We start from the raw sequence: 20,342 nt of genomic DNA on the forward strand, positions 1-20,342 counted from the left end.
AGACACACAACTCATCACTCCGAGAGCTGTGCCCCTGAAAAGACCATGGCTGACTGGGCAGCATGAATGGGTAACATGAATAACAGCTCCTGAGTTTCACTTGTAAAACTTGAGCAGTAGTGCAACACCGACATTTTTTAGATAGTTGACTTATGAATCACAGTCCATGCTGCGTTACAAAATGATACTTCAGCATTCAGTTCATTTAGCAGACCACCCGCAGGCTTTTGGGCTTCAGGTAATGGATGAAATGTAGAACTATAATTTAGAGGCATCGAGTTTGACTTCTTGAATTACTTGACTGCGTGATCCATGCTTGCAGTTTCCTAGTACAGCATAATATTAAGTTTAGGAGCCACTATTAAAATGTCAACATGTCAGATGACACTTGGTATGTTAGCAGCAGCTGCCATTGTTCGACGACTGACTTTTACACTTGAACCACAGCTGTGTTTCCAATCTAATTGTTTAAATTGCCAGGGGGGTAGAAGTAAACCAGAGCTGGTATCATAGTTCATGAACCTGATGGGCTGAACTCCTCACTTGGAGAAGCAAATTCTTGTTCGCCAAAAGAACATAAACAGCATAATTTGTCAATGAGGTGTCTGGCAGTATCACCGGTTGCCAGTGGTAAATGACATACTGTAATAGGTGAACGAGACAAGGACAACACAAACTAAACTGCAAATGAGTCCACACTCCAGTAAGCTTTTTGACAATGGATGGAGTTAGTAATAGGCCTGGGGTGTTGCTTATTCTGACGGTAGCTACTACTGAGTTGCAAGAAGCTACTCTGAGAGGGATTTTCATGGTATCTGTAAGATATAAGTACAACAAGTAGAGCCTGCCTGTATACTTTCAGGATCTTACCAGTGGTTCTGTGGCATATTGCCACAGTAGAGGAAGACCCTTTTGAGTTTTAGCTGAGCTTCACTGTGTAAAATCATATATATGCAGAGTTTTTATACCTGATACTACTATTTTAACATGGTAATACAATTTTTTTGTCTGTGGAAAAACCATATCAGACACATATTATTATTATTCCAAGGAGAGATCTTTACATTGTAGCAAATGAGATTAGGCAGCATGATGAAGTGCAACTTTAAAACCTCTTGATGAGTGTTACTGTTACAAAATAAGTTAGGTTAACTTCCAATTCATGAAAAATGTTTTAATTCCTTTGATTGTTTTGATTCGTCATTATCAGTACAAATTGATGTAATCAAGAATGATTTCAAATAAAAAATAGATCCAGGTACCACTTAACACTTCAAATATTATGTGACATCTTGACCAGCACATAATACCCAACCTGTACACAATGTAATGTTACAAACACTCAAACTATACTTTTTGAGTACCAAAAGTAAAAACGTCCACAGACACATCATAATAAACATTGTTCTTCTCTTACCATACTCATCATCATCTGAATCTGTTACAGACAAGGAAGCAAACTTAACTGAAAGAAAGCAGCTTGAATGCAAATGCTTGATTTTGCACACACGTGGACATACAGTCGCAATAGACACCGGTGCATAGATTTAAAAAAATATAAACATCATGCAACATCACAGTTCAAAACAATCTAATCCACCTGGCATTCATTAAATGAAACATGTAGTGCTACTGCATGCTGAAAATGAACAAATACACTAAGTACATAAAGACAATATAAAATACATACAGTTTCACAGGTATAAAGACTTATTGTTTGGTTATACAAAAGTAAATTACAAAACAGATCATGTGGCACACCATAAAATCAAACTAAAAGTTCAAATGTAACTGCACAGTAAATGTCTATCAGTTCAACAAACAATATAAGGCATTCCAATATGAAACATATAAACCTGTTATACATGTCAAAGCAGTAACAGACCAAAGCACTAACATATTATTCAGCAATCATTTGAATAGACAACATTCAATTTGCACATTAAATCATTTGTATAAACATGGGAAATACTTGTGCATTCTTGGGGTTTAACACAAATACATACATAAACATTACAGATTTCACCTGAGACATGTCTGAAAATTAATGCAAAAACATACATGCAGACATTTTACTTTTCAATCAGTGTAGCACATGTTTGCACACATACGTGAATACATTCAAGGGATTACATAGACAGACGTATCAAACCTATACATTCAGTGTACATCATTCTGCCTTACCTCCTTCTGGGTGGGGTCCATCTACAGAAAATGAATGGAAATTAGCTGGAGTCTCAATGTGTTCTGTAATTATTTATTGTATTTAGCCACAATTAAAGATTCCCTGACTCTAAAAGGTGCCTACCATCTTCCATTGGATGGGGTGCGGCTGGGAAAATAAAAATCATAGTTTAATGATTGAAAACAGAGAAATGAGGAGACCTGGACAACATTACACTCAGACTAAAGCACATACAAAACATCTCTGGATAGACTCAACCATAAAATGTCAACAGAGAACACTTGCTAATATTCTTGTACAAGTCACATGCTCTTATTGAAATGTAACCCCAAGTCATTGTGAGGACATGTGCTTACAGATGTTGAAAATGCATTTAGTTGTAGACAGACAGTTTATCTAAAAAATCCACACAGATGTTTCATCTTATTTGGTTTATACACATGATTTCTGAACAATTCATATGTATACATGCCAAAAACTCAAAAAAACAACACAAAAGAAACAAGAACATTCATTCCTATTAAACAAAAAAAACAAAACTGATTCATATGATGCTGTCATACAAAAAATATGTAGAGATTCATTGATTTCATTGATTTATGCCATACGATTACAATGTGGCAATAAAGTCACTCTACATGTAGTCTTAGCTAACAAACGTGATGCATACTGTAGGCTAAGATATGCAAACACGCTGAATCAAAGTGGCATAATAATTGCATTATCCCCCTCAGCAGCTTCATATTCTCTCATATGATACCATTGACTCTTCTTGACTCTGCAATTGCTCGACTTATTATCTATACCAAAACCACTTGTTTAGTATTATCCAGATAATTACCCTGACTGATTAGTTCAAATGCATTTTTCAGTTCAACTCAAATCCACTCCATCGCACATATTTGCATCTTGTTAATGATCAAGCAATCTGAATCAGTCAAAAAAGAAAAAAAAGCCCCCCCAAAAAAAGAAAATACAAATGTCATTGTCCCTCACCCTCCTCAGATGGCTCCTCTGGGGCTAAAATTAATAGATTTTTGTTAGATACAGCAATGTCATAGTAGTCCAAATGGAAAACTTAACGTTTAAATGCTTAATCAGCTATAAAAATACATTGCATCAGCATGCCACACTTTAAATCCAGCCCAGTATTACATGACCACCGTCACATATGATGTCACAACATTTCTCCCATTGTGCCTTCTGTCTGCTGTTACATTAAGTACAGTGATTTGAAGAACGTTCTGTACACAGCTTGTGTGATCTGATAATTCACAGTATTACATATTTTCAGTGAAAAGGCCTGGGGGTAAAATATAGAATATGTACAGTGGCATTCTGGCATATTTGAATAAAATGAAGATAGCTCAGAGTAAAGTTAGAGAATAAAGACATGGTATGTGCAGATAACACCCGCAGAGGTCAAGGCTTTCTCCTTGACACGTGGAGTTGACAGGATATGTGAGCAAAAGTGAAAATGTGAGAGCTATAATCAAGACACTGCGTGATAATTTGAGGCACACAAAAAGGTCAGTAGGCAAGTGCTGTAGTGCAGCTGACTTACCCTCCCCCTCTGGTTTATCTAAGAAACAGAAACAGAAACAGAAGAGAAACACATTAGAAACACGTATCACAAGCAGAATTTGACAGAAATGTAAAGAGATTTCATTTAAACTTTTAATGATTTAATGAGTCGTTGGATCTAGACTATATTTTCTTTTTTAATTGCATGTTTAATGTGATTTAAGTGAATGTTTATCTGAAACGGATTGCCTTATATAAAACGGTTATTTCAGGAATGCTTAGTGTATATCTGATTTCATGGGAAAGCCAGTAATCCTGACCATAAATCTGAAATACTGCCCTCCAGGTAAGAGGATCCATTCCATAAAATGGCAGCCTTTGAAATTTCTATGAAGCTGCATAACATTTGGCACAAATTTGGAAACTGATATGTTGACCTTGACTTAAGTGACCTGAGGATTACTTTTCACCTGCTTATTTTATGAATTCATCATCTCTACTGATTGGAAAGATGCTTTGGTCCAGTTGGAGTTTCAAGGATGACTGACAGTAAGTTTGTTTTGAGGGTGGAGTACTGTGGGTATAATGGTTGAGGCCTAAATCTGGTAAAAGGAAATTTGCAACTGAAATAGAGACATATTATATACCCAACTCCCTGAGTGTCCCTCTGGGGTTCACTGCAGTAGATGGTAAAGGCCAGGGACGGTGTCTTATGTCCTTCTTGAAGCTATGCCATGTTGCACGCAGTTTCCTTGTATAGTCAGATCATCTTGACCATACGTGCTCCACTGCTCATTTTGGGCCTGTTATAAATTTCTAGCTAAAATATTTGACATGCAATTGTATGACTGTGACAAAAAAGGTATAGTCCAAATTTTCATAACTTCAATTTTGTATGTGCATTAATCTCAGATTGTTTTTGTTAATCATTCCTATTAGTTTTCCAGTCTTTCAGTTGGACTAACCAGTACAAAAGGGGGTGTACAAATAAAGTTTCATTCATTGTATGTATTTAATTTATTTATCCTTTCAGATACAGTAACCAGACTGGGTTCATCAAGATCTTCATGCAAACAGTTCATATCATAATAACTCAACATTTATTTAATGTTACAGCAGCATTTACCCCCCTTGCTTCTTAAGTAACAAGTGAGTATGTCAGTCAGCTCTGGGCAGTAAAAGCCTAAAAATAACAACTGTGTGACATTTTTAGTGCAAAATTAGAAATTTTGCAGACTTACAAAGCTGCTTATTACACATACTGAGGCTCTCGTATAGTACCTTATGCATCCTGTGCGAGGATTTAACACCTGCACTGATTATAAATCTATCTGCATACGCATCTGCTTGGTAAATACACTTGGGGTGAGAGTCTTGATCGTCTTCAACAAGTTTGTGATAAAACAGGGTAATGAACTTCTGAACAGCTGTTCCTCACAGTTTAAATGTTCCCCGTAGAGACTGCCAGTGTTTTCATATTTGGACAAAGTTATCAGAGCCTCAGTAGAGATACAGTATAATTTTGCAAGGCACGCCTGTTTGGTGTAATTGTATAAATAATAAGAATAATTATTCAAAAAATGTCTTTTCTTCCTTATTTTTGCTTATTTAGTGTTAGTTATGTAGTACTACACACTATACAACTTTGTCCTCGCTCACCTTAAGTTTTTTTCTGGAAGCCTAATGAGTAATGAATATGTGTTGGTGGTTGTTTGTCATGGTTAATTTAGTTACTGCAGGTTCTCACCACACTGTTTACCTCTTCATGTTTACCACTGACAACTTGATTTACTGTGTGTGTATGTGTGTAATGGCCCAGACATAAAGACAGTTGAATGACCTGACATTTTACACCTCAGAGGATCTCTGGGTGTCCCTAGATAGCATCAGACAAAGTTTATGAAGATATATCAACACATACTTTAATGCATGTTGGTTTGGATCCGCTTTATACATGACACTCATCTACTTCTATCAGGTTACAGGCAGTTGTGCGCAGGTTTTTATCACTGTATGCCACACAGGACTAGTGTGATGTACTTGTTGTAAAAAAGCAAATTGGTGATTTTTGGTGTTAGACTGTATACATGAACTAATAGTATAAAGTACTGTTCTGAGGATAATATTTTTCATGATAATTCAATGAATATAAAAAATGATTAGGGACAAAGATTGAAGGGGACATACTGTAGTATGCTATTTGTGATTTTTTTGTAATTTACACACTGTTACAGTATAATTATAAATATCTATGCTAAACATGGTCAAAGTTCCAAAACCTAAAGTTAACATATGTAGAAATGCTCCCTGCAAATCAAAACACAGGGCTTCAGCCTACTCTGAATGCTTTGTATGCAACCGTTTTTTTCTGCCTTGCCAATGAGCTGATGTCAGCCTGTCATACCAGCTCATAACCAGCTGTCTTTGTTGCTCAAGTTGCTGCTCAGGTTTTGCATTGTCCACTCTTATATTTCGGATCGGATTTCAGCTCAGACATGTAAAGATGTATTTGAGAAGTTGAAACTATGAAAAATATAGTCAAGTCCTGCAACTATAGTAGGTTACATGATCTGTTAATGTAGATGTTGAAGTCTGCTGTGGGGCAGCTTCTGAGAACTTGCAAATCACAACAGAGTGGATTGGGAACTAACATTAGCTAAAACAGTGTGTTTCAGAAAGAGCCTGAACTGATGGGTCAGTATAAGATAAATAAGGATTGTAAATGTGCATAATATGTCCCCTTTACAGGTTTCATGTTTACTTAATGGTATAAACAGTTGAGATTTTACGAGATATATTAATTCAAATATTATATAAAATATAATATTTATATGCAATATTGTCTCTGCTTTTAATAAAGTGTTATGCTTACTTGTGGGCTATTTACAGCTAATACAGTGTTAACTTTTAAGGTTACATGTTTGTAAAATGTGTAATTTCTCAGAAAAAAATTCAGATGCTTATTTAAAATGATGATCTTAACTATCCTAATATCTATTTAATGACAGCAGAAAGCTGCAGAGAAGCTAATATTCAACGCGGCATGCAAGATGATAAACCAGCACACTTTGTCTATATGTATATGTGTTTATATATTCAAATAATATGATTTTTTCCCCCTCATCATTTCACACACATACATTATAAGTAAAAGTTCTTGATCCAAATAGATTATTTAAAGAGTATCAATCTGGGAGTGACAGCAGGATCTTAAGCTGTGCTTTGGTTATTTTATTGTGCTTTTCTGTATACATGTCTAAAAAAAGATTGCGTCTTTAAAAGTCCACCTGATTAAAAAGATATCATTGATCTTCCAAGAGAAGATGAATCATTTCAACATTTCACGTCATGGTTTTTTATATAGTGAAGAAGATAAACAGCAAGGGGGGACTGGCGAAACTTCACAGAGCAGTTTCGGTTGGACTACACCTCATAGTGTTTCATTGAGTCACAAAGATGAAAGGAACTATGATCGTGAATCATACCATCGCTTCAAACCACCGACTACTAAACTGTCATGCGATTGATTGAATACATTTGAGCTACATCACATTCAGGAAGAAGCACCAGGCCTGTTGTCCAACGAGGGAACTTTCTGGATGAAAGTGACAGATTGCATAATGATTTATCTCAGTTGGGACTGCAAAAGAGGTTACAGCAAAACCTGATACACCAGGGTGTGTGAAACTCTATGAACTTATGAGGAGGAAAAAACAAAGTGGAAAAGGTCAGGGAGTATTTTTAGCTGTTTGCTGGGGGCATGAGCTGGCCGTCAAGTGAAGCACTACAGCACACAGTGGTGGAAAGTAACTAAGTACATTTACACAAGTAATGTAATAAGTACAATTTTAAGATACAAGAGTATTTCCATTTTATACTCCACTAAATCTATTTGAAGCTTTAGTTTCTTTTCAGATGAGGGTTTGACGCAATGCATTATATCTCCAATTAATCTTCTTACAACCCTCGCAGATTTATCTGGTGACCCTTTGGTTGGAAACCACTGGACTAAACTAGCTAATTGTATATAAAGTATTGGAAACTAGCTCCACTTCCAGCAGCTACAACAGTAACATGCTGCTCTAACACTGAGACTTTTACTCGTAATAGTGTATTTTTACAATGCTGAAGTGGTACTATTACATAAGTCAAAGATCTGAATACTTCCTCCACCACTGGTTTCAGCTCACATCACACTAAAAACTGTGATTATTCATATTATGAGATGTAGAATAGGTGGTGCTATTACATAACTCAGGGGTGAAACATGGTCCTCTCTCACAGTATTAGTAGGACACATTAGTCATTCAGCTCATTATATATTTTTATTCAAATATGACATTTAGTATTTCTATGAAACATCTTCAGGTATAAATTAAACAGTGGCTGGATATTTAATCCTCACACTCGACTCTCTGAAACTGAGTTTGACTTTGATTGACAGAGCAGTGGTGGGAGGGGCAGACATACTGTAGGCAAAGTGGAAATGTATCCACATTGCTTTGATAAATTCTGTTGCTGTATATGGTGAATAAAAGTGGAGCCATGTTGCTTGGGTAAAAATAAAAAGGGCTGTCAAGAGACAGATACAGAAAAAAACGAGCTTAATTAAATTTAGGAGAAATGTGCTAACAAGTCCAGCAAATCCCATTGAAATCATTATCACTGCCCAGTTGATGTAGAAATTACATAGAGAGGTCTGAAAGGCTCAACACTCCTACGATGCTGGCCAGTAACACTAAAGTCCTCTAACAGACTCATCCTCTTATCTTAGGACACTCTCAGGTGAAAGACAGCAGACGAGTTTTTATGGGAAATTGATATTTATCCAAAGATGCCAAGTTTTATAGAAGAAAAATGTATTTTACAGACTGCCATTTTTATCTCAAAAAGGAAACGAATACAAACATCTTCGAATTTGAAAAAAATACAGATGCTTCTTCCAGTGTTTTCTGTTTTATTATTAATGTTGTACATTCTACATTTCTATTAGAATACAGATTTAATTGTATTTGATAGATTGATAGATTGTAACAGTTTATATAAGTCGACTGTGAATATAACATTTGAAGTGATTATGATTTTCTTTTCACTAACTACTGCAAATAATATGAAGCCAGCTAGTTACAGTAGTGAGCATGAAACAGAGGCTTTCACACACCTATACTGTAGTACATATATAGCTAGCAGCAGGATTTACATGTGAATCTGCAGTAGTTACAGTACTTTGCTGCAACTATTTCTGAATGCTCTCGTTGAGTCAACAAGATGACGCTTTCTGGGCTGATGTCATTAACATAGTAACCCTGAATGAGGTCATAGCAGCTGGCTATGTGCTTATTTATGGCCTTTCAAATAATCTTTATGGACAGATAACCATAGAAAGGCAAATAGGGAAAAATGCTTGTATTTATGTGATACTACATCTGCATCTGCATACCACATCAGAATAAGACACTTTTTATGCTCCAGCTTTTCTAACACTGTAACTAAAAATAACTTCTTACTCACTTCTGCTCCTAGATGAGGAGGAAGTGTAGCTGTCATTAGAATCAAATTGAACACGTGCATTTTATCGATGATTGATGAGGGCATTTGATATTTTTTTGTGTTCTTCACTGAAAAACCCCTTTTTAGGTAACAACTACTGTTTGTCACACAAAGTTCAACCATTCTGAATGCCCTGAATCATTACTGCTCCCCCAGACTGAATATTATATTATAGTAGGCATCACACAATTTCCCATCTTGTCTCCCCTTAAAAACCATATTAAATAATAATTGTAATTAAACCATTTCTGAAATCATCAGCCCTTCCCTATTATATACTACATAATAAACTGATCTTAATCATATACCAAAATATAATAACCACCCATTAAACCAAGCTACCCAAATTCAAGCATCAGCATTGCCACTGAAACTCCAGACTAATTTCAATGAATTATGCTTTCACAAAAAGTATATGCATACCTGCAGGGACTGGCTCAGGCATGGTTATTCCTGTTTCTTCCCTTTGCTGCTGGAAGACTGAGGGCTCGTGGTGCTTATTCCTTTTATTTCTCCCCCTCTCTCTGTTATTCAAAGCTCTCCTGGCACTCAAGTCACCCACACCCTCCAGTGAGCGAGGAGCACAGAAGAAACTGACGACACCCTTGGGGAGTTCAAGAAGCAAGGCACTAAGAGTGAGACCGTGACAAGGTGAAGAGACAAGAGGGTGATGTTGTGAGATTTATGATGAGATTAATGGACTCACAAAACCTGTTCAGCACTAATGCTCAGTGGAGAAATACAAAATACAACTGACCTGATTTTTGACACTGTATCCAGCCCAAACTAATCTTTTGATCATCACCTTCTAAGAGCTGAATCCTTCATTAAGAGCTGGATTAACAAGTACTCACACATAATTGTTGTGGTTGCATTTGGTAAACTTTACTTGATACAAGCGATATGCTGTTGACAGTAGAGGTGAATCCCAGAAATGAAGATACATTCAACAGTAAAAAGTATTTACAAGTTCATTTTCTATTCATATCTGACAATGTGACATACTTGTTTATTAGACAGTTTTAAACAAATATTTCATATCATTTGTGTTAATTATTTACTGAGAAATCTGTTAAACCGAGGTGATGCCATATAATATGTTACATTAAGTCAAACAGTTCTAATCATGAAATTACTGCAAAAGTCCTGCCATTCAAATTTTATTGAAGTAAAAGTTCAGAAGCATTATTAGTAAAATGTATTTCCATGAGTGTATTTGTTAGGTGGGCACATTGTACAGTATTGCCCTTTGTGACTGTTATGTTGTTATATATTATACCATTGCATTATTGTTGCTGATGCATTCATGTTGAAGTAGCATTTTACTGTTGTAGCTTGTTAAACTGAAACTAATTTTGACCACATTAAATACTTTTTGAGGGGTTGAATGTAATTTTTTAAATGCTGATCGTGTTTTGTATGTAATTTGTTAATCAGCAAAGCAACTAGCTGTCAAATAACTGTAGTGAAGTAGCAAAAAAGAAACGTTCATGTGAAATTTACTTAGTTGTATTCAAACACTGTTGGTTTGTTTCCCCAAATGGAATCCTTGATGAACTCGAACTTAATACTTCCTATTTGTAGCCCAAAGAAGTTGAGAGCCAGACTTAGCTGGACACACCCAGTAACAGCCAGCTTTCCCCATGCAACAGTTTTTGCTTCCCATTCCCTGGAATCTTCCCGTCAAGATTCAAGTCTTAGGCATGTCTTCATTACCTGTCGTCATCTCCACTTTCACTCATCACAAATGGGCATGTGTCTGTTGCTGGAGCCTCTGCGGAGACAAGTCTCCTGCTGCTTGAGTCTAAGTGTAAATCTGTGAAAAGGGGCCAAGCATGCCAGTGTGCAGACCACCAGATGAGTGTATCTGTAGTTGAAGCGATTGGAATGTCGCTAAGATGAAGAACAAGGATGGAAAGAGGGAGCAATCTTGAGAGAACAGGAAGGTGAACTGGGCTTTGAGGTCACTATTCATGAAGTTACATACAGGTTATTGACTTACTATAATCATCTGGTAGGAGCATCGCAGCTCACATCACATCTTAAGGGCAGCCATTAGTAGCCTAAACTACTATGCTAGTATCAGAGACACAAGAATGTTTTGTATGTAATGTTTTTTGTTTTTGTTTTGTTTTGTTTGGGAATTATGCTTATTTACTTTTTTGCTAAGAATAAGAAAATCAATATCACACAATTATGGCGCAAGAGGCAAGAGGGGATTAGCTTATCTTATCTTAGCTTAGCATAAATGCTCATAAACAGAAATGTAAAAATGACAAGGAGATATGAGGCCAAACGGAAGTTCTTTTTGGATGCTAGTTTATTTCTCAAACCTCTGTCTTTTCGAATCCTCACAGAGTTCACTCATAATTTCCTTGCTGTCATTTTCAGATATCAATTAAGCTGTTCACATCAACTGTTCACATCTAACAAATAGCATGGTGACACACCTTTATTGTCCCCTATCAGTTTGCACTGAAGCCAGTTTAAAGCCCATAGTTGCAGCCAATGGCCAGTGCCATCTTTTCTGTTTGGAGCTAAGACCTTCCAAATAAGGAGTGCAGGGTGTTGACTTTCACACTACCTCAAACTGAAGCAAAGACTAGCTTACTGGGAAATCCCAGTCGTGCAGACTTGGTCTAATGTTAGGCACTTTAGCTAAAGTGTGCTAACAGGACAGGTATTGTAATCAAGTATCATTAAATGTACAGAAATTCAATTTAGTGTGAGTCCCGGAGCTGCAGAGAGTAGCAGGTGAGCAAACTGTAAATCACAACGGTGAATCAACACAGCCCACAGAGCAGAAACCAAAATCTTTACTTTTTAACTCTACTTTTTTTAGTCTTCAAATCTTATTAACAGAGCAGCACTTTCCAAAATTACACTTATTAAAGTCAATTGGAGCCAGGTAATTTTTGATGCCAAATTGTAGCAGTCATCGATGGCATTGCATTTAAAGTACTTTCACATTGGCTTCAGCCTCAAGCTGTGGTTGTTGCTGCTTGGTACAGTCAAAATAATGTAACTGATCTCCTCTTGTCACTCTCAGCAAGAAGGCAAACTTAAGTATTTCCCAAAATGTCAAACAATCCCTTTCATGCATTGCTGTTCATGACAGTTTTTCTCAGATGTAGAATAAAACAACCTAAAACAGTGCTGCAAAACACTGTTAAGTTGCCATAGTTGAGTGCACAGTAAAAGTGACAATGCAGTGAAGTGATAAACAGTAAAATACATTGATGACATGTAGACAGGCACAAATTTAATGGCTCTGATTCAGAAAATAGAATCCTTAGAAAGTTTAGAGCAGGGTAAGCAGAGGAAGTGTGTGTGTGTGTGTGTGTGTGTGTGTGTGTGTGTGTGTGTGTGTGTGTGTGTGTGTGTGTGTGTGTGTGTGTGTGTGTGTTTGTGTGTGTGTGTGCATGCACGACATGATGTGTGTGTAGGCATAGAAAGAGAGACAGATGGGGAAGGGCAGAGTGTACATTAAGTTTCTCAGCAAATACTTTTGAGCAGTTTAGCTCCGGAAAAAAATATTTTAAAGGGTTGTGAAATTAAGATTCATTGGCAATGAAAATAACTCTTCCTCGGTCAGCATCCTGTGTGTCTAATGTGATTAGTCAGTGATTAGTACAGAATATGTGAAGATACAGTTTAATGGAGTGTATGCTTGTACACATTTAAATTGAATTTAACTGAAAATGCTCTTTGCATGGGAGGAAATCTAAGCATAATATATTCAAAAAAACCTCTGAAATATCCATTTTTGGCCCGTAGCATTTATAATGATAATAGTAGTAATCTTTGTTCATAAGGCAATTTTTAAAACCCACATCACAAAATGCTTCATGAAGGCGTCAAATCATAAGGTTAAAAAACACAGAGATAAAACAACTTTTTGTATAAAAAACTGAAATAAAAGAAAAGTAAAGTTCATGTAAAATCAGGAAAGGCTTTCGAAGAAATGCATGTTTTTAGAAGGGACTTAAAAGAGATCACTGACTCGGCAGACCTGATTTCCTCAGGCAGATTGTTCCAGAGCCTCAGGGCCCTGACTGCAAATGCTCTGTCCCTTTTAGTTTTCAGCCAGACCTCTGGAACAGACAAAAGAACTCTGCCCAAGGATCTCATCTACTGGCCGGCGTGTATGGTAGAAAGGCCATGAAGAGCCATAAAAGTAATGAGTAAGAACTTAAAGTCTATTCCACAACATACTGGGAGCCAAGGTAAAGAAGTTAAAACAGGAGTGATACAGTATGATCACATTTCTTGGCTTTGGTCAAAAGCCTGGCAGCTGAGTTCTGTGCAGTATGGAGTCAATCAATACATTTTTGGTTAAGGCAAGTAAAAAGGCTGTTGCAATAATCCAGGAGTGATGAGATGAAGGCTTGTGAAATAGTCTATGTCTTAAAACAGTTTAAAAAAGATTTCTAAGACGATCAAAACATGATTGAACAAGCTTTATGATGTGCTGCTCAAAACCTAAATTACTATCAAACCAGATGCCAAGATTCCTTGCAACAGGTTTACTATGATCCAACAAGGAATGTCTGTTTTGTTTGAGTTTAGCTGAAGGAAACTTTCTGACATTCAGTTTTTGACATCACAACGGCAGATCTGCATATCATCAGCATAATAATGAAAAGAGACACCATTTCTATAAATAATGTGCCCAGGGGGAAGAATGTATAAGGAAAATACAGGAGCTTGGGGATGCTCTGCTTAAAGTGCTTTTCATTAGTCTTGTTAAATTTTCTTCACCTTTTTACCATAAATCTTTGATCAAGTTTGATCTAGACATTGTAGGCTGTTTTAAGAGACATATGTTGGTGCTCTGAGTCTCTTTTTTCATCGACTGGATCTTTACTTGGTTGTATATAAACCTTATATTTCTGTCCTGTACCATCCATATACATGGCTCCTGCAGCCAATATTTAGACAGACATTTTTATCAAGTTTGCAGATGATAGCCCAGCCCCCACTATATCGCCTAAAAACGTATGGGAAAAGGATTTGGGGGTAGACATTACTGATGTCCAGTGGAGAGACATTTTAAAACTAATCCATTCTTCGTCGATTTGCGCCAGGCACGGTCTATTACAGTGGAAGGTGCTTCACAGAGCCCATTTCACTAACGCTAAATTGGCAAAGGTATATCCAAGTCACAGTGATGCCTGTAACCGCTGTAAACAGTCCCCAGCCGACCATGTGCACATGTTCTGGTCGTGCCCGAGGTTGACCAACTTTTGGTCCAATATATTCCAAACTCTCAAACAGGCTCTCAACACAAATTTAGAACCAAATCCCCTGACTGCTCTTTTTGGTCTTCCTCTGCCTAAAAATCTCCCTGTTTCTACACAGCGTGTCATGGCCTTTACCACCTTGCTAGCCAGGCGTGCCATTCTACTTAAATGGAAGCATGTTTCCCCACCGACTCATAACAGTTGGATACGGGAGATTTTACAATGTCTAAAGTTAGAGAAGTTAAGGTTTTCACAGAAGGGATCTTTGACAGCATTCCATAAAACTTGGGACCCACTGCTGGATTATATTAGTAACAGTCTTAATGTTACTCCTGATGATGCCGAGGACGCTTCTTAACTGTTGGAAAGAGAGAGTACCCCCCCCCCCCTTTTTTTTATTTTTTTATTTTTTTATTTTTATTTATTTATTTTCTTCTATTCTCCTTTGATATTTATTTATATTTGTATATATACTTACATTTGATATTTCTTCTTTGATACATTTGATACTTTACCCTTTTTTTTTTGTCTTATCTGTACTAAATTTATTTGTGTAATAATTGAGTCGTTTACTGTGATTACATCTGACATGGGTTGTTGGGAGGGATAGTGGGATTCATGTTGGGGTTCTCTTTTTGTCTTGTTCTTTTTTTGTACTTCACTCTAATGCAGACGCTCTAACACAACGTGAAACTGATGTATTGTTCTGTACTGTCTGCAAAAACTCAATAAAGAAATTGGGAAAAAAAAAAAAAGTTTGCAGATGATCTTGGATTTTTGTATTGTCTTCCAGAAGGAGACTTGGCCATAGTATTTGTGACTTTGTGTCATGGTGCAATACATTTTACAGCCTGCTGCCAAATCCACTTCACAATCTGATAAGGGAATCGAATTGAAGGGCAACTATAAATATCTAGGGACTTTTGCTAAAAGGACGACAGTTACAGAGATAATTTGCAGGGACGTGTAGTAGTTTTTGTTTTCCCTAAAGAAAATAAAATCCTTTAACATCTGCTAAAGCTTTGACCTTGTTTCAGCAGATTTGATTGCCTTAGCTGTGTATTGCACTTGTCGTAGGGAGCTTTGCGAGTAACCCAAGTATGATAACTGATCTGACTCGCACACAAATAACTGCAATTTGTAATGTGTTGAAAGATGAACATCTTTTTAATAGAGGAACTGATACTCTCTGGCTAAACTTGAGAGCAGAAGGACCCTGTATCATTTATTCTTTCTGCAATTAGACAACTTAATTTAAACATGAAATTCAGAAGCAGTGTTTGTCCGTTAACTGCAACAGCTTGGCACTTTACATTAAAGATCAACAAATTATTTCACTGTCTGGTCAGCAATATATGATATATCAGACTGATTTGTGTATTGCATTTTATCTGTACTTTAAGTCTGGTTTTATTTTTTGTCTTATTGTGTGGTTTAAATTAAATGCTTTATGCTAACAATATTTCCCTTATGGAACACTTATTTGTGCAATAGTGTTGAGTTTAAATTAGGAGTTGTCATTTAATGAACATCCTATCACAATATAAAGAGAAATTAAACCTCATATTTGTTTAATACTTTCTAATTGCAGTTTTCTGATATATAATAGTGATATCACATATAAAATTGTGATTTAAAAAAAAATGGTTTAAGGAAAAGTAGTTGTAATCCATTTTTGTTGTGCCATTTATTCTAATATCAAAGAAAACAGTGTAATCAATCCCATTACTCATACATAAGGTTAAAGAAATTCGAGGTTGACATAAAAAAAGCAGTTATTGCAGTCCCCAGTTCCTCCTTACTTAAATGATGATGCCATGGCACCATCTTGTGGAAATACAATGTCATTAAGTGAAATGTATTGTCTAGTATAGCGAATTCATACTGTATTGAACATATGAAAATGGGAAAATGCATAATCTAAATACACTAAATATCGACCAGATTAAAATTATAATATATATTCACATAATTATTAGTGACAGTTTGTTGATCTACAGGAACACAGGAACAGCCAAAGTGTCACTGCAGTAGCTCATCATGTAAATTTTATTGGTAAAACAAGCTTGTAGAAAGTGCTAAATGTGTTGTCAGTCCTCATGTAAATGGAAGCATTCTTTTTATACTATTTTATGTTTCATGCTAATGTTTGTTCTCTCTCCCCCCCCCCCCCCCCCCCCCCCCCCCCCCATTTTTATGTGATGGTTGTTGGGCGTTTTAAAACTTGTTTTTAAATTTTTAAATGTGCTGTTCATGAAATACTGATGCATGAAATGGTTTTTCCACAATTATCTTGTTAAAATCCTTGAAATTACATCTACTCCTTCTCCTCCATTAGTATCAGTGAATATGCAAATATGATTCATTTAAAAAGTTTCATTTTACAAAATCATCAAATTCAGATGTGTTTTCCATTGTGGCATAACCACACAACATTACACTAATACACTGTAGACAACAGGTTTACGTTCACATCAAAAAGAAACAATGCACATACAGTGTAACACGCTTGCACACAGTTTTAACATACACAACTATATACAGTAATATTTAATGTACTCTGATACAGTACTGAAAAGGTTGAATCCTAAAAACATTCACTTATCTAAATGTTTATGTTCACAACAAAAAATACTGATGCATGTTTCACGTACATAACTTACCCACTCTCATCCATATGCGTGGAATTCAGAAATAGCCTACAAGTCAAACAAGAATATAGAAATACTCACAATCAATTAATAGAATGTCTGCACAGGCTCATTTACAAGTCACACAGAACAGGTGACAAACAACGACGGAATTATATAATTGAATAACAGAATAACTAAGACACTCAATGTTATTCAAAGGCTGTTTATACTGTGCTCCTGCAACTCTGTCCACTGCAGAAACACAACAGTTTCAGTGTGCAGACAAACACTTCATAGTGCAAAATATGACCTCCATAACATCAACAACTATGAAGAGTGAGCAACAGCATGTGGATCATATTATTTCATATAATTAAGTCCCACTGAACTTGGTGCATACTTATGTTGTTAGTTCACATAACTCCTCATCTCATTGCTCCATTGCTGCTGGATAACTAACAACTATTACACAAATATTAATAATATAAGCTCATCTTAATAATGATAATAATTTTACATTGTTTATTATATGTATAGTGTGACAGGCTTCACCCAGAGTTTCTTTTTCCAGTGACCTGTTCACTCACAGATTTGCATGTGAGCACATATTTACTTAATCTTTAGTCATACAAACAGCCATTACAACACTATGGCAGCGTATTGCTGCCACGCCAGGGGAAAAAACGGATCAGTATCATGTTATAACGTGAAACGTTTCATGTTATAACGTGATAGTTTCTTGTTATAACATAAAACTTTTCACGTTATAATGTGATAGTTTCTTGTTATAACATACAACTTTTCATGTTATAACATGATAAAATCAGCAGGGGGAGGCGTGTAGAAACAGCTGTTTGCAGCGCACGCACCCCCTACGCACAACAAACAGCGCTGTCTATGGTTCTGAAACAACAGCGGCGCTATCCATTGTTCTGAAACAACAGCTAAGCGATAGTCACATGTATCTCGGCCAATAATTTGGTTGTTTAAAAACAACCAAATTTGGGTGCGCTCCAAAACCTGACCGGCCAAAAATAGGTGCGCTCCAAAACCCGACCGGCACATGCCGGCTTTGTTGATGGTACATATTTTAGCTAGCCTAAATCATGGTGAGATTGTCATTTAATCACCATCACAATGCTGCAGAAGCATAAAGATGATTTTGACGTTTTGCTTAGACACAAATTAAAAGAGAAAGGCTGTAAACAACAATCCGTGTTTTGGGCCATGGTGATGCCGGTTCACTGCAAAAGGCCAAGTGCCAGTTCACAACCTCATTAACCGGGGTCCACCTCCGCCTGAGACCAATTTATCACATTATAACGTGAAAAGTTTTATGTTATAACAAGAAACTATCATGTTATAACGTGAAAAGTTTTATGTTATAACAAGAAACTATCACGTTATGACGTGATGCTGATCCGTTTTTTTTTCTGGTGTGGCAGCAATACAATTCAGTACAACACAGAGGGGCGCTGTTTAACTCAATTGAGTAACTTCAGTCATAACTAGGGAAGACATGGGCACAACATCAAAATAAGAACTCTCTATGCGACAAAGAAGATGATTGAATCTTTTTATAAAAATTTGTCCTGACTTTTTCTTTTTTTTCTTTGCTCCAGAGTGAAAACTCAGTTTTAGGGGTGGTACAAGAGTTCCAGGTGTGCTGCCACAGAGGGTAAACTGTGTCTGTCATACTGCTCACAGTCACTAGAGGGAGGCAGAAGCAACGTTTTCTCAACCAGAGGAAACAAACTGTTAGAGAAGTGGCTCTCAACCTGCAAACTCAGTCCTCTAACCAGCAATGAATACATTTATGTCAGTTCTGAGGGAGTCACATTATGAATCATGATATTTGAAAAGATAAAATAAAATTCCTACTATTTGTTATTTGTTGTAAAATATGAAAATGTGATTATACTTCATCCCATAACTCTGCCTTATGCACTATGATTTTTTTCTTTTCTTCTTAATGCTCACAGACCTAAAAACCACTGTGGTGAAACGCTATAAACATCAGTATGATTTCTGAAAAGATTTCAGTACAGAAATTGTACATGAGTATAATGATGAAAATAAAATTAAAAGTCTGGACAATTAACAGTGTCTTCTTCAGTCGTCTTTGTGTTGAGGGTCCAAGTTTATGCACTGCATGGTTGCTGTTTTACTTGCATCTAACATGCATCTGATAATATAAATGCATGTAATTGCTGCATAATGCAGTAAAACTTCATTGTAGAGATGGTTGCCATCATAACATGTTATAACATTTACAGTCTTTTTGTGTGTAGTCAGTCTTTTGTCCTGAGGAAGTGTGTTACCCAGTTGTGTTGTATAACAAATCTACAGGAAAATATATATTCCTTTATATCATTATTTATTATATTCATTATACTGTACTTCATTATTATTTTCTTTTATTACTCTTGTCTTCATCTTCACCTCAACTGAATCTTTAAGCTTTGGCAAACTGATCATTCTTAGTAATTCAGCCTGTCTGGTATTAAGGAAAACATACTCAATGTCATTCTTATTAATTAAGTTAGCAATGAGTTTAGTCATTAATCTGCTATCTTATATTTCTTCAACTTCTCTCCTCCATCTGTGCTCCTGTATTGGCCTTGTTTGTGTGCTCACTTGCGACCTTGTTTATTGCTTCCCAGGATCTGCTTTCATGTCACCAGCCTAATCCTCTGGATGCTAAGTGTTAACAGGGCAAGGTGAGGAATGAAAGATCCAGAGCAGCTGGAGGTATGGTGGAGTCTGAATGCTTCACTTGACATTGATGGATTAATGTTTCTATGCTGTAAGCTCATATTTATACATCATGACTTATCACCAGAGGATACCACAAAGCAATGCAGCTCTGCAAATACAATGATTTTGTTTGTCGCCTCTTAAATATAGTTAGCATTAAAATTATACTGACTGTTAATCAATATAAAGCTCCTTCTGCTTCTTTTAAAAGCCAACATCTCCGCTTTTCTTAAATACTGCAGCTTCCTAAAGAGCAGATCTAGTTTTTAAGACTCTCAATGTGCTGGGTTTTTGATATATTATGGATGTTGCAATTGCATCTCCCAACTCTCACAGCACTGTTGAAAGTCTGGATTTTAAGGTGCATATGCTGATTTGTATACATATTTATTTGTATTTAAAAAACAAATAACTCATGATAGTATTCAGTACATGGGAGTAAAACTTCAA

The 20,342-nt window shown here is 36.3% G+C and overlaps 1 long non-coding RNA gene across 1 annotated transcript; it reads right to left on the reverse strand.

The window, feature by feature from the left end:
• Positions 1–2,321: 2,321 nt before the first annotated feature.
• On the reverse strand, positions 2,322–9,799 carry LOC134003028 (uncharacterized). Its single transcript, XR_009927621.1, has 4 exons — positions 9,683–9,799; positions 3,750–3,767; positions 3,182–3,205; positions 2,322–2,332 (listed from the first exon to the last, which is right to left on the reverse strand). It is a non-coding gene; the product is annotated as an uncharacterized LOC134003028 (long non-coding RNA).
• Positions 9,800–20,342: the final 10,543 nt, after the last annotated feature.

Source organism: Scomber scombrus, chromosome 21 (assembly GCF_963691925.1).
Source record: "Scomber scombrus chromosome 21, fScoSco1.1, whole genome shotgun sequence".
In the NCBI taxonomy this organism is placed as follows: domain Eukaryota; kingdom Metazoa; phylum Chordata; class Actinopteri; order Scombriformes; family Scombridae; genus Scomber; species Scomber scombrus.